This window comes from Rhinopithecus roxellana, chromosome 13 (assembly GCF_007565055.1).
Source record: "Rhinopithecus roxellana isolate Shanxi Qingling chromosome 13, ASM756505v1, whole genome shotgun sequence".
In the NCBI taxonomy this organism is placed as follows: Eukaryota; Metazoa; Chordata; class Mammalia; order Primates; family Cercopithecidae; genus Rhinopithecus; species Rhinopithecus roxellana.
The window spans coordinates 28,385,850-28,398,193 of record NC_044561.1 but is presented as its reverse complement, the minus strand read 5'-3'; the positions used below and the strand labels follow the sequence as shown (position 1 = coordinate 28,398,193).

Sequence of the window (12,344 nt, the reverse complement as noted above, 5' to 3'; positions counted from 1 at the left end):
GGCCTTTAGGTGATGATGACTTTCGGCCTCACACTGTCCCCCATGGTTTTATTTCTGTGCATGAGTACAGGTCAGGTTCACAGTTTGGGGTCTGCTTGATTTTGGCAGGCACAGAGCCCGCCCAGCACTCCCTCTGCCCGCACTCTGGGCATTCCTCCCAGGCCTGGAGCAGCTCCGCGGCACCTCAAAAGCGATCAAGTACCATCCCCTGCTTTCCCGGGAAGGGTGAGTCACCTCATTGTGGCTGAGATGGGGGAAGGAGACAGAGCAGATGGCAGAGTGCGAGGCTGCAGGGCCCTCCTCAGCAGGTGCTGCACAAAGCGGACCTGAACCACGTCATGGGAAGGAACTTTCTGGGTCTTCATGGAGGTTGGGACCTGTCCAGTCCCCCTGACTTTTCGTGAAAGACTTTGCAGCTGGATAATGGTCATTGGCGATCGTGTTCCCCATGGTGGGCTCATGCTGTGGGGCAGTGGGGGCAGAGGTCATATCATGGCCTTCAAGGAGCAGGCAGCCCTCAGGGGGCAGGGGGCAGTGCCACAGTTCCAAGACTTGGTGGCAGGTGACAGGCGGCTGTGGGTGAAGAGCAGCGCAGCCGATGCTGGACGGCCCCAGAGGACAGGGGAGCGGGTTTCCTAGGAAGAATGGAGTTTGCCACACCAAGTGGAGGGAACAGTCCTCCTGGGAGCACAATGCATGAAAAGCAGCAAGGCCGGCAAGGCGTGGGGAGCCGGGGAGTCAGTTCCCGGGGCCACGGGAGTAAAGGGCCACTACTGCGCCACCAATACGGGACATTCGCTCTCTCCGTTTTGGAGGCCAGGGATCTGAAATTCAGGTGTTGGCAGGGCTGGTTCCTCCTGGAGGCTCAGGGGAGGGTCTGCTCTGGGCCCCTTTCCCTGGGGGCTGGGGGTCCAGCAGTCCTTGGCGTTACTTGGCTCCCAGACGCAACCGTCTGGCCTTTGCCTCTGCGTCAAGGGGCTATGGCTCTCCCTGTGTCGTCACGCCTCTGTCTTCTGTTCACCGCACCGGAAGCCAGTACGGCCTCAGGTCAGCACCTCAATTACAGCTGCAAAGAGCCTATTTCCAAATAACATCCCACTCTGAGGTTCCAGGTGGATGTGAATTTTGGGGGGACATAAATCGACCCCAGGAACGCAGAGTAGCAGGGAGACATGGGCATGGAGGCAGGGGTGGGTGGACCTCCGATTGCTGCCAGCTTCATGGGCTCTTGGTGCAGGGCAGTGGGGGTGGCTGAAGGGGAAATGTCCGCAGAAGCGTGGACAGGACCCACGCACCACGAGGAACCATCACTGGCCCCTTGACAGGTGAGGACACCAAGGCACAAAGAAGCTGAATGTGCCTGGTAAGGTGACTCGGGCTGAGCGGCAGGGCCCAGAATAACCTGAGGCCAAGTCCCCACTGATGGTGGATGGGAGGACAGAGGGGATGGTCCAAGAGGACCCTAGTCCTGACATGGGAGGGTCTGCTGAGGGCATGGAGAAGGAAAGGCCAGTTTCTGAAACATCTGGGGCCTTGGGGATGAGCCTGTGAGATGGAGCCACAGGCAGCTGGAGAGGCAGCCAGTGCTGGGAGGGAAGCAGGGGCCCACTGGCTCACTGTGAGTCTCTGTCACCACCCCGTGCACCACAGCCTGGGGGGCTCCTCCACTCTCCCATCACCAGTGCCCCTTGAGGCCTAGTTGGGGCAGCTCATGATGCCCTCAGGGTCCAGAGTCATCCCCCGTGGCCGGCTGTGGTCACATCCACAGGGCGTTGTTTGCTGTCCAGCCGGTAAGAGACACAGGGTACGTGCCTGTCCTTCCCGAGGCCTTCACGGCAGGCAGGGAGGGCCCTGCTTGGTGGCTCCTGGTGGCTCCCATTCAAAGCCAGGGAACTTTGAAGTGGCTGTGTACATCTCTCCCTCTTCTGGGTTTGTTTTGTTTTGTTTTAGAGGCCAGATTGGGGACAGACAACAGGTGCGATGTGTTGATCCTGCTACCTGAGGGCATCTGGCTTTTCTCCTTTCTGGGCAACAACCTAGGACCTGTGTCTCACGAATGCAGGTTCGCTTCACAGGAACAAGGGGACACGTGCTTTCAGGGTTGGGTGCTCAGCCCATGTCAGGATGTCAAGCCATGAGAGGAGGAGTGAGCCTCGGACCCAGGAGAGCAGTCTCATCCCAGCACGAGCGTCTCCAGCAAGGTGGACTGTAGAAAAGCCCAGGTGCTGCTCACGATGCCTCGGGAACAAAGTCCTGTGTTGGCCTTGCAGTCAAGGTAAAGGGCGCAGCTCTGCCCAGGGTTAGGGATGGGGAGGGCAGAGCCAGCCTCCTATTCCTCCTTGTCCCCATCTGTGCCATTGGCTAGACAATGGAGAAGGAGGAGCCCTTCTCACACCCCAAGGAAGCCCACACCTTGGTTTCCTTGGTTTCTCCTCTTTGGAATCCAAGTCCGCACCCTGTAACCCCACCACTGCCATCCCCTCGGGTTGCTGCAGGTGGGTCCTCACACGTCCTCCCCTGTTGGTCCCACCTAGTCTTAGCCTCAGACAAGCACCCCCAGCAGCCAGCACCCATCCCGACCCTGCCCCAGTGTCTGGTCCCAGTGCCTGGTCCTGACCCCTAGACATCATGTAAAACTCAAATAAGTGTATTTAATATATCCATTAATTGTACATTTATCATTTCTTTGTGGTAAGAATGTTCAAAATCCTTTCCTCTAGCTATTTTGAAATATACAAGATAATACTATTAACCATAGTTATCCTACTGTACAATAGAGCAACAGAACTTATTCCTGCCATCCTACTGTAACTTTGTACTCTTTGACCAATCTCTCTCCAACCCCCTCTTCCTCCTCACCTCCCCAGATTATGATGATCATTATTCTATTCTCTACTTCTTTTTTTTTTTTTTTTTTTTTTAAGACAGAGTCTCACTCTGTCATCCACCCTGAACCCAAGCTGCAAGTCCCAGGCAAGTCACTCAACTTGTTGGGGAGGCTGCTGGGATCTGCTGAGAACAGCAAACCACTTCTCCCATGGCCAAGCACAGATCAAATGGAAACGCACAGGCAGGCCCTGGGAAGCCCATCAACGGGCAAATTAGGAGCATGTTAAAAGCTCTGAAAAGCTTCTAGAGCTTCAAATACGTAATCATTCAAATACATACACCATTTTATCTTGCCGCATTATTCTGTTTCCAAGGCACATTTTTTCATTTAACATCCTTCCTCGTCTCCTAAATTATAAAATCCTAGAAATGACAAGAATTATTCGTCAAGATATGGAGGACAGCACGAAAGAACCACGTGCCCAGACCATCAGCATTAGATAAGTCAGGATACACATTACACATTATTATTACTGAAAACACCCAACTTCAGGTAGCACAAAAAATAAGGAGGCCTTAAAAAGGACGGACACCCTGACACATGCTACAACACGGATGAGCCTTGAAGACATCACACTGAGTGAAAGAGGCCGGTCACAGAAGGACAAATACTGTCTGCTTCCACTTACGAGAGGTTCTGAGAATAGTCAAATCCACAGAGACAGAAAGTAGGATGGTGGGAGCCAGGGACTAGGGGAGGGCCATGGGGAGGTGGTGTTGAATGGGGACAGAGTCTAGTCTGGGAAGATGAGGAAGTTCTGGAGGTGGATGGTGGTGACGGCTACACAACAATGTGAACGCACTTAATGCCACTAAACTGAACACTTAAAAATGGCCAAGATGGTTGTTTTATAAGGTTTATTGCAATTAAAAATAAACAAATGAATGGGGGGAAAGAAAGGAGGAGAAATGAAGCTACGAAGATACCTAAAACCTCCTTCTCAATGTCACTCCCACATTTATTATTTATGGTAAAATCACATAATCCTTGATAACACTGATTAAGAAATGTTCTCTCCTGATTTCATGTTTAAAATAAAGCTCATATCCCAAGGCAGAAGTTAGAATCTAATTCAGGACTTAATACTATTAAGTTGTTCCATGTTATTCCAACGCAGCTCATCATGTCTCTGCTTGATGGAACCTTCTGGAAGCCTGAAATCATAACAGGCCCCACTGTACCCCAGGAAGGTGTGTTCACACACCAACATGGCCAGCCCAACCCCAGCCTAAAGAAGCTGTGGGCTGAGACGCTGAGCAAGTGCATTCTTGTCAGGAGGCAGAACTTCCATTTAAGAGTTAAAGACTGCTTCCTCAGAAAGTTCAACATAGAATTAACACATTACCCAGAATTCTATCCCCAGGTGCAATTTAAAAACATTGAAAACATACATCCACACAACTTGTACACAAATGCTCACCACAGCATGATTCACAATAACCCAAAGTGGAAATCCAAACATCCACCAATGTATGAATGGACAAACCCAGTATCTTCCAATCATACAACGGAATACTATTCAGCCATAAAGAGGAAGTAGGCTGGGCGTGATGGCTTATGCCTGCAATCCCAGCACTTTGAGAGACCAAGGTGGGCTGATTGCTGAGCTCAGGAGTTCGAGACCAGCCTGGGCAACATGGTGAAACCCCATCTCTACCAAAACACAAAAAATTAGCCAGACATGGTGGTGCACACCTGTGGCCCCAGCTACTCAGGAGGCTGGGCCGGGAGAATTGCTTGAACCCGGGAGGCAGAGGTTGCAGTAAACTGAGATGGTGCCACTTCACTCCAGCCTGGGCAACAGAGTAAGATCCATCTCAAAAAAAGAAAAAGAGAGGAAGTACTGACCAGGCTACAACGTGTGTGAAACTCACGCACCTTCTGCCAAGTGAAAGAAGCCAGACACAAAGGCCACATAATCATGGTTTCATTGATAGAAAACACAGAATCCACAGAGGCAGAAGCCATGCTGGTTGCCAAGAGCAAGGGGCAAGATGGACCGGAAGTGATTAAGCTTACTGGGTATGGGGCTTTCTCAAGTGATGAGAATGTTCTGGAACTGCACAGAGGGAGAGGTTGCACAACATCATGAATGTAATAAATGCCACTGAAGTGTTCATTTTAAACTGGTTAATTTTGGCTGGGACGGTGGCTCACACCTGGAATCCCAGCACTTTGGGTGGCCGAGGCTGGCGGATCACGAGGTCTGGACATCGAGACCATCCTGGCTAACACGGTGAAACCCCGTCTCTACTAAAAATACAAAAAATGACCCGTGCATGGTGGCGGGCGCCTGTAGTCCCAGCTACTCAGGAGGCTGAGGCAGGAGAATGGCGTGAACCCGGGAGGCAGAGCTTGCAGTGAGCCAAGATTGCGCCACTGCACTCCAGCCTGGGTGACAGAGCAAGACACCGTCTCTAAACAAACAAACAAACAAATAAATAAATAAATAAAGTGGTTAATTTTATCTTATGTGAGTTTCACCTCAACTTCTTTAAAAGGAAAAAAGAGCTAAGAATTGATTCTCAGTAAAACTTTGTCTCATTTTGGCGTGAGATTGTCCAAAAGGAAAAAGCAATTCTAAAGGGTATTTCAAGAACAATTTCCTTCAAACCAAGCTGTCAGTGAAGTCAGAAATGAACAGACGTTCTAAGACGTGGAACCGCTTCTCCTCCTAAGAGCAGGAAGCCACTTTCTGACCCTGGAGACACCAAACTCCCCCACCTTAAAGATGCTGAGTATGGCTTGGGCAGAGCCAAAGTCACCATCCATTTACACCATGAGCTAAATATCATGGGAGAAGCCCACAGAGGCCCACACGCCACAGTGAAGGCACCAGCCAGGACTTCGACAGGGATCAAACACCCGGAGTTTATCAGGGACCTTGCGCTGTGTCTGCTTTGCTTCAAGTCCTCACAGAACAATCTGAAGGCATTCGTTTGCTGAACAGGAATCCATATGTCTGACCACGAGAAACCTCTTGTTGGGGAGTGCTGGGAACTCCTGTGGGGAGATGCTGAGTGACCAACAAGCCTGTTTTGGTTTTTTTGTTTTTTTGGCTTTTTTTTTTTGAGACGGAGTCTTGCTCTGTGTCACCAGGCTGGAGTGTGGTGGCGCAATCGGCTCACTGCAACCTCCACTTCCCAAGTTCAAACGATTCCCCTGCCTCAGCCTCCCGAGTAACTGGGGCTACAGGTGTGTGCCACCACACCAGGCTAATTTTTTGTATTTTAGAGTAGAGATGGGGTTTCACCATGTTGGACAGGATGGTCTCGATCTCCTGGTCTCATGATCCACCTGCCTCTACCTCCCAAAGTACTGGGATTACAGCCCGAGCCATGGTGCCCGGCCAAGCCTGCTTTAAGATAAGAAGAAAAAGAGGAACCCCTGGGCTTCAGCTTACAGGGCAGGTTCCCAGGGCAGCACTGTTGACTCTCGTGGGGGCTGGATAACTCTCTGTGGGGTGCCAGCCGCCGGGAGGATGGTGGGCAGCATCCCTGGCCTCCACCCACTGGATGTCAGCAGCACCCCCACCTCAGGCCGTGACGACCACATACGTCTCCAGACAATGTCTGCCAGGGCAGCAGCGCACCAGCTGACAACCCAGCCCTCGGAAATGATGATCCAAACCTCTGGACCCCTTCCGGCCTGAGACTCTCAGCAGGTACCAGGAGCCCAGGAAGCACCGAGCTCAAGGCTCTGTGGCTCAGCACCCGGTTATGCCAGACCACTCGGGCCTTTGTGCCTCCCAACAGTGCCGTCTGGGGCATTCCCCTGCCAGCTGGGCCCCGAGAGCGACACGGGCTGGGCCAACGGGGAGCCATTCCAGCCTCGCTCTTCCCTGCCAGAACCAGAAAGCCACCTCTCTGCCCTCGTCCTGGAAAAACGGGCCAAGTTCCCCAAGGCAAAGATTAAACGACAAAGCAAATTTAAAAGAATAAGTGGGCGCCTGGTTCTGAGCCGAATGACACCTTCCAGCATGACAACGTGGCCCTGAGCACCTGCCAGGGGACAACCATATGTTCCCAGGCCCAATGTGTCCACGAGCCACTGCCAGCCGAAGAGAGCTGTGGCCAATAAAGATGAGAACTTTTTTTTTTTTTTTTTTTTTTTTGAGATAGAGTCTCGCACTGTAACCCAGGCTGGAGTGCGGTGGCGTAATCTCGGCTCACTGCAACCTCCGCCTCCCAGGCTCAAGCGATTCTCCTGCCTTAGCCTCCCTAGTAACTGGGACTACAGGCGCACGCCACCATGCCCAGCTCATTTTGTTGTTGTTGTTGTTGTGTTTTGTATTTTTAGTAGAGCCAGACTGGTCTTGAACTCCTGACCTTGTGATCTACCCACCTCGGCCTCCCAAAGCGCTGGGATTATAGGTGTGAGCCACTGCGCCCAGCTGAAGATGAGATGTTTTAGCAAACACAGCAACCAGCCCAACCCAGCCCTGTAGCAGGTCCTGCTCAGAGCTCTCAGGTGTTTCAGCCACTGCTCACCGCAGGCCCAGGGAGACAGGAATGACCAGGGCCAGTCTGGAACATTCCAGGCTCCAGGTCTAAAAGTGCCATCCAGCACCCAGCTACACTCCTCATCCAGCCACCTCAGTGGCCAGAGCAGCAGGTGACCCTCGGCCTCCCTCTGCATGTCCCTGTGCCATTCTCTCCATCTTCCTCCTCTCGTTGCCCGGACTCCCGCATGCTCATACCTGCGGCTGGTGCAGCATCTGCCGACAGATGCTCCCAGAGTTTTGCTGAATCCTGGGAGCTTCTCTCTCTCCAACATGACCTGCTGGACTCAGGTCTGTACCGACCCCCATGCTTGTCAGCAGTGCCTCTGAAATGCTGACTCATCTCTAGGGACAGGGATCAAACACCTGGAGTTTATCAGGGACCTTACGTTGTCTCTGCTTTGCTTCAAGTCCTCACAGAACAATCTGAAGGCATTTGTTTGCTGAACAAGAATCCAAATGTCTGAACCCTTGTTCAGGAACCCCTTGTTGGGGAGTGCCAGGAACTCCCGTGGGGAGATGCCGAGTGACCAACAAGCCTGTTTTGGTTTTTTTGTTTTTTTGGCGTCAAGCCGCTCCTATCCCTGAGCCCGAAGGCCCTCCTGTGCAGAAAGGCTGCAGTGGCTGCCAGGCGAAAATTGTCTGGACCCTGCCCTGGCCCCTGCCACTCCACATGTGCCTCAAGCAGACGCCTCGTCTTTGGGAAAAAGCTTCCCATGGTGGCTGAACCGGCACTGCAGCCATGTCCCCCGTGAGGTCATCACGGAGCCAGAGATCACAACTGGGCAGGAGATGCCGGGTTCCAGGGGCCACGGATAGTGAGCTGAGACTTTCTGTGGTTATCTGGACTTTTTTTTGGGGGGGGGGCATAGAAAATTACATCTTATTTATTTTTAAAGCCAAACCACTAGGAAAATATATCACAGCCGGGAAGCAGCAAATGGACAGGTTGCCTGATCATTTCAAGTAATAAGCTGGTGAAAACACAACGAGGTTGCTATCAAAACAATAAGGTGCCATGCTGGGGCAGGAGCACTGCAAGCTACGAAAGCCCCAGGCAGAAATGGCATTTGGTAATGGGGGCTGCCTCTCCTTTGCTCTCAGGGAGTCAGCTCATCCTAGCCCAAGTTGCTTCCTTTTTCTCCCTTGAATTTCCTGTTGCAGGGGTTTGTCTTGACTGGACTCTGTTAATTCAGAGGGCTAAGTAGGCAATGCTAGGTTTAGGTCTTCATTCCATCTGTTCTATAAAAACCAGGTTTTTCCAAATCCAGTACTTCATAACTCTGTTATAATCAAGTAGCCAAATGCTCCTCCTTTACTGTTCACTCCTATATACTAGTATATACCACAATCAAAACCCCCTTCTCTTCATGGGCAAAGTGTTACTGCAAAGACTGTCCTGTCATTTTGCTACACACAGCCTCAGGGCCCATCAGCCAGTAATCCTGCTTCCCGTAATTAGTGTGTCATCGCCTCTCATGTTTTTGCATGGTCTCCAGGCTGAAAGATGCAGATATCGTAATTTTAAGAAATGTACATCCATATCCTGATGACCAGAAATGGGGATCCACAAGGAACCTTTCTTTTTTCTTTTTTTTTCTTTTTTTTTGAGACGGAGTCTCGCTCTGTCGCCCAGGCTGGAGTGCAGTGGCGCAATCTCGGCTCACTGCAAGCTCCACCTCCCGGGTTCACGCCATTCTCCAGCCTCAGCCTCCCGAGTAGCTGGGACTACAGGCGCCCGCCACCTCGCCCGGCTAGTTTTTTGTATGTTTTAGTAGAGACAGGGTTTCACCGTGTTAGCCAGGATGGTCTTGATCTTCTGACCTCGTGATCCGCCCGTCTCGGCCTCCCAAAGTGCTGGGATTACAGGCTTGAGCCACCGCGCCCGGCCTGAACCTTTCAAACTTCTTTTTTTTTTTTTTTTGAGACGGAGTCTCACTCTGTCACCCAGGCTAGAGTGCAGTGGTGCCATCTCGGCTCACTGCAAGCTCCACCTTCCGGTTCACGCCATTCTCCTGCCTCAGGCTCCCGAGTAGCTGGACTACAGGCGCCCGCCACCACGCCTGGCTAATTTCTTTTCGTATTTTTAATAGAAACGGGGTTTCGTTGTGTTAGCCAGGATGGTCTCGATCTCCTGACCTCGTGATTTGCCCATCTTGGCCTCCCAAAGTGCTGGGATTATAGGCATGAGCCACCACGCCCAGTGGGAACCTTTCAAAGTTCGTATCCAAACGAGTCTCCCTCCCAATTCCACATCTTAAAATCAACTTGTATGACCTTGTATAAATTACACAAAACTAGGAAAACAAAGACACAGAAAACTTTTTTTCCTTCTAAGTGAATGACCTCATGGATTTTGTTTCACAGCTTATGGAAAATGATGTGGAGACACTCCTGGTAAACAGGATGTTGGCAACGAAGAGGAAATATCTCTCCTCAAACTCCACCAACTCTAACCTGCCAGCCTGTTGGTACCTGTGTAGTAAGAAGAGTCTGGTACCTTGGAGGGCTCTGGCTTGTTACAGGGGAGATCCTTATTTCCAGGACAAGCACTGGCCCAGGAAATACAAGCTCTAAAACTCTCCTGTAATATCTCTGACCCAATTTAGCACCACTTTTTTCCATTTCATTTTTTAGGACTAAAACATAAAAAAACCAGTGTCCAGAGGCAAGTGACATATGCCTTATACTTACGGCCATCCTTCATTTTTTTTTGTTGTTTTTTGTTTTTTGTTTTTTTTTTTTTTTTGAGACAGAGTCTCGTTCTGTCGCCCAGGCTGGAGTGCAGTGGCCGGATCTCAGCTCACTGCAAGCTCCGCCTCCCGGGTTTATGCCATTCTCCTGCCTTAGCCTCCCGAGTAGCTGGGACTACAGGTGCCCACCACCTCACCCGGCTAGTTTTTTGTATTTTTTAGTAGAGACAGGGTTTCACCGTGTTAGCCAGGATGGTCTCGATCTCCTGACCTCGTGATCCGCCCATCTCGGCCTCCCAAAGTGCTGGGATTACAGGCTTGAGCCACCGCGCCTGGCCTTTCCTTCATTTCTTCATTCATAAACTTTGCTTAAAAGACTAAAATTCCGGCCAGGTCCAGTGGCTCATGCCTGTAATCCCAGCACTTTGGGAGGCCGAGGCAGATGGATCACGAGGTCAGCAGTTTGAGACCAGCCTGACCAACATGGTGAAACCCCATCTCTACTAAAAATTAAAAAATCAGTTGGGCGTGGTGGTGCGCGCCTGTAGTCCCAACTACTCAGAAGGCTGAGGCAGAAGAACAGCTTGAAACTGGGAGGCAGAGGTTGCAGTGAGCTGAGATCACACCATTGCACTCCAGCCTGGGCAAAAGAGCAAGACCATGTCTCCAAAAAAAAAAAAAGACTAAAATTCCCAATTCCTTATAAAAAATATATTCTTGTCCTCGGCCCCGATGGCCACTGGCAAAAACTTTTATTTCCCAATGGATGAGAGAGCCTCCTTCATCTTCTCGGTCATAGTTGGGATGAGGTGCATGTGGTCATCTACACACTTGGTCACACAACTCTCCAGCTTCTGCTTCACCTGAAGCTCCTTACTCCCAGCATCAATTGAATATTTGGCTTTGTCGTTGCAACGCATGGTTCACCAGACCAGGCGGTCCTAGAACTTCTCCAACTCACTGGTGACCAAAGCCTGGGCTTGAGCCAGGGGCACATGGCAGCACTTAATGCACTGGTGCACCTGCTGCATGGAGGCCTGACTGCCCTCACAACAGCTGGTGCTGCACTAGAACATGAAACCCTGTATCTTCCAGATGTTCTCTCCCTCCAGACTCTTCACCATGGAGTCCACTGCCTCCTGCACCTGCAGCTGCTGCAGCTCCACCATGGCGACCCCACGCTGCCCCAGTTACTTGGACTTTTATAAATCTTTTTTTTTTTTTTTTGAGACGGAGTCTCACTCTTGCCTAGGCTGGAGTGCAGTGGCATGATCGCAACTCACTGCAGCCTCCGCCTCCTGGGTTCAAGCGATTCTCCTACCTCAGCCTCTCAAGTAGCTGGGATTACAGGCATGTGCCACCACCCCCGGCTAATTTTTGTATTTTTAGTAGAGATGGGGTTTCGCCACGTTGGACAGGCTGGTCTCAAACTCCTGAGCTCAGGTGATCCACAAGCCTCAGCCTCCCAAAGTGTTGGGATTATAGACATGAGCTACTGCACCTGGCTGACTTTTATAAATCTTGGCCATGGCCATGTGTGGTAGACAAAATAATGTTTCCCTCTCACCTCCCAAGAAGAGGTCCATGTCTCAATCCCCAGAAGCTGTGCCTGTGTTATGCCACATGGCACAGGGGTACACTGGCTCACCAGCGACCTTAACCCAAGAGAGTATCCTGGAGGATCTGGGTGGGCCCAGTGTGGCCACAGGATCCTTAAAAGCAGAGAAGGGAGGAAGAGTGGAAGAAAGAGCTTATGGGGACAGAGGAAGTCAGCAGATTCTACGCTGCTGGCCCTGAAGACAGAGGAAGGGCCACGAGCCACAGCAGAATCTGCTCTGCCTCCCTAGGTAGTTGGAGAGGCAATAGCAGATAATGAGAGCAAAGACTTACGTAGCTCTTGCAATCCTCAGGGGACTCCAGGAGGCAGGAAATCCAATCACCCAGTTTTACTGATGGGGAAACCAAAGCACATAGAGGTTAAGTGACTTGCCCAAGGTCACAGAGGAAGTGGGTGGCAGAGCAGGATTGCACATGCCTGTAAACTCAGCTACTTAAAAGGCTGAGGCACAAGAATCACTTGAACCCAGGAGGCAGCAGTTGCAGTGAGCTAAGCTTGTGCCACTGCACTCCAGCCTGGGTGACAGAACAAGATCCCATCTCAAAAAAAAAATAATAATAATAATCTACAGGGTCCTTCATAGGGAACTCACAAGATGATTCTCTAATCTCTACAGAAAACCAATAGGTCAAGAATAGCCAA

At 51.1% G+C, this 12,344-nt stretch overlaps 1 protein-coding gene and 1 pseudogene across 1 annotated transcript in view; both read right to left on the bottom strand.

The window, feature by feature from the left end:
- CELSR1 (cadherin EGF LAG seven-pass G-type receptor 1) overlaps nucleotides 1-12,344 on the bottom strand; it is a 186,531-nt gene that overhangs the window by 115,500 nt on the left and 58,687 nt on the right.
- LOC104663938 lies at nucleotides 10,837-11,253 on the bottom strand (annotated as a pseudogene).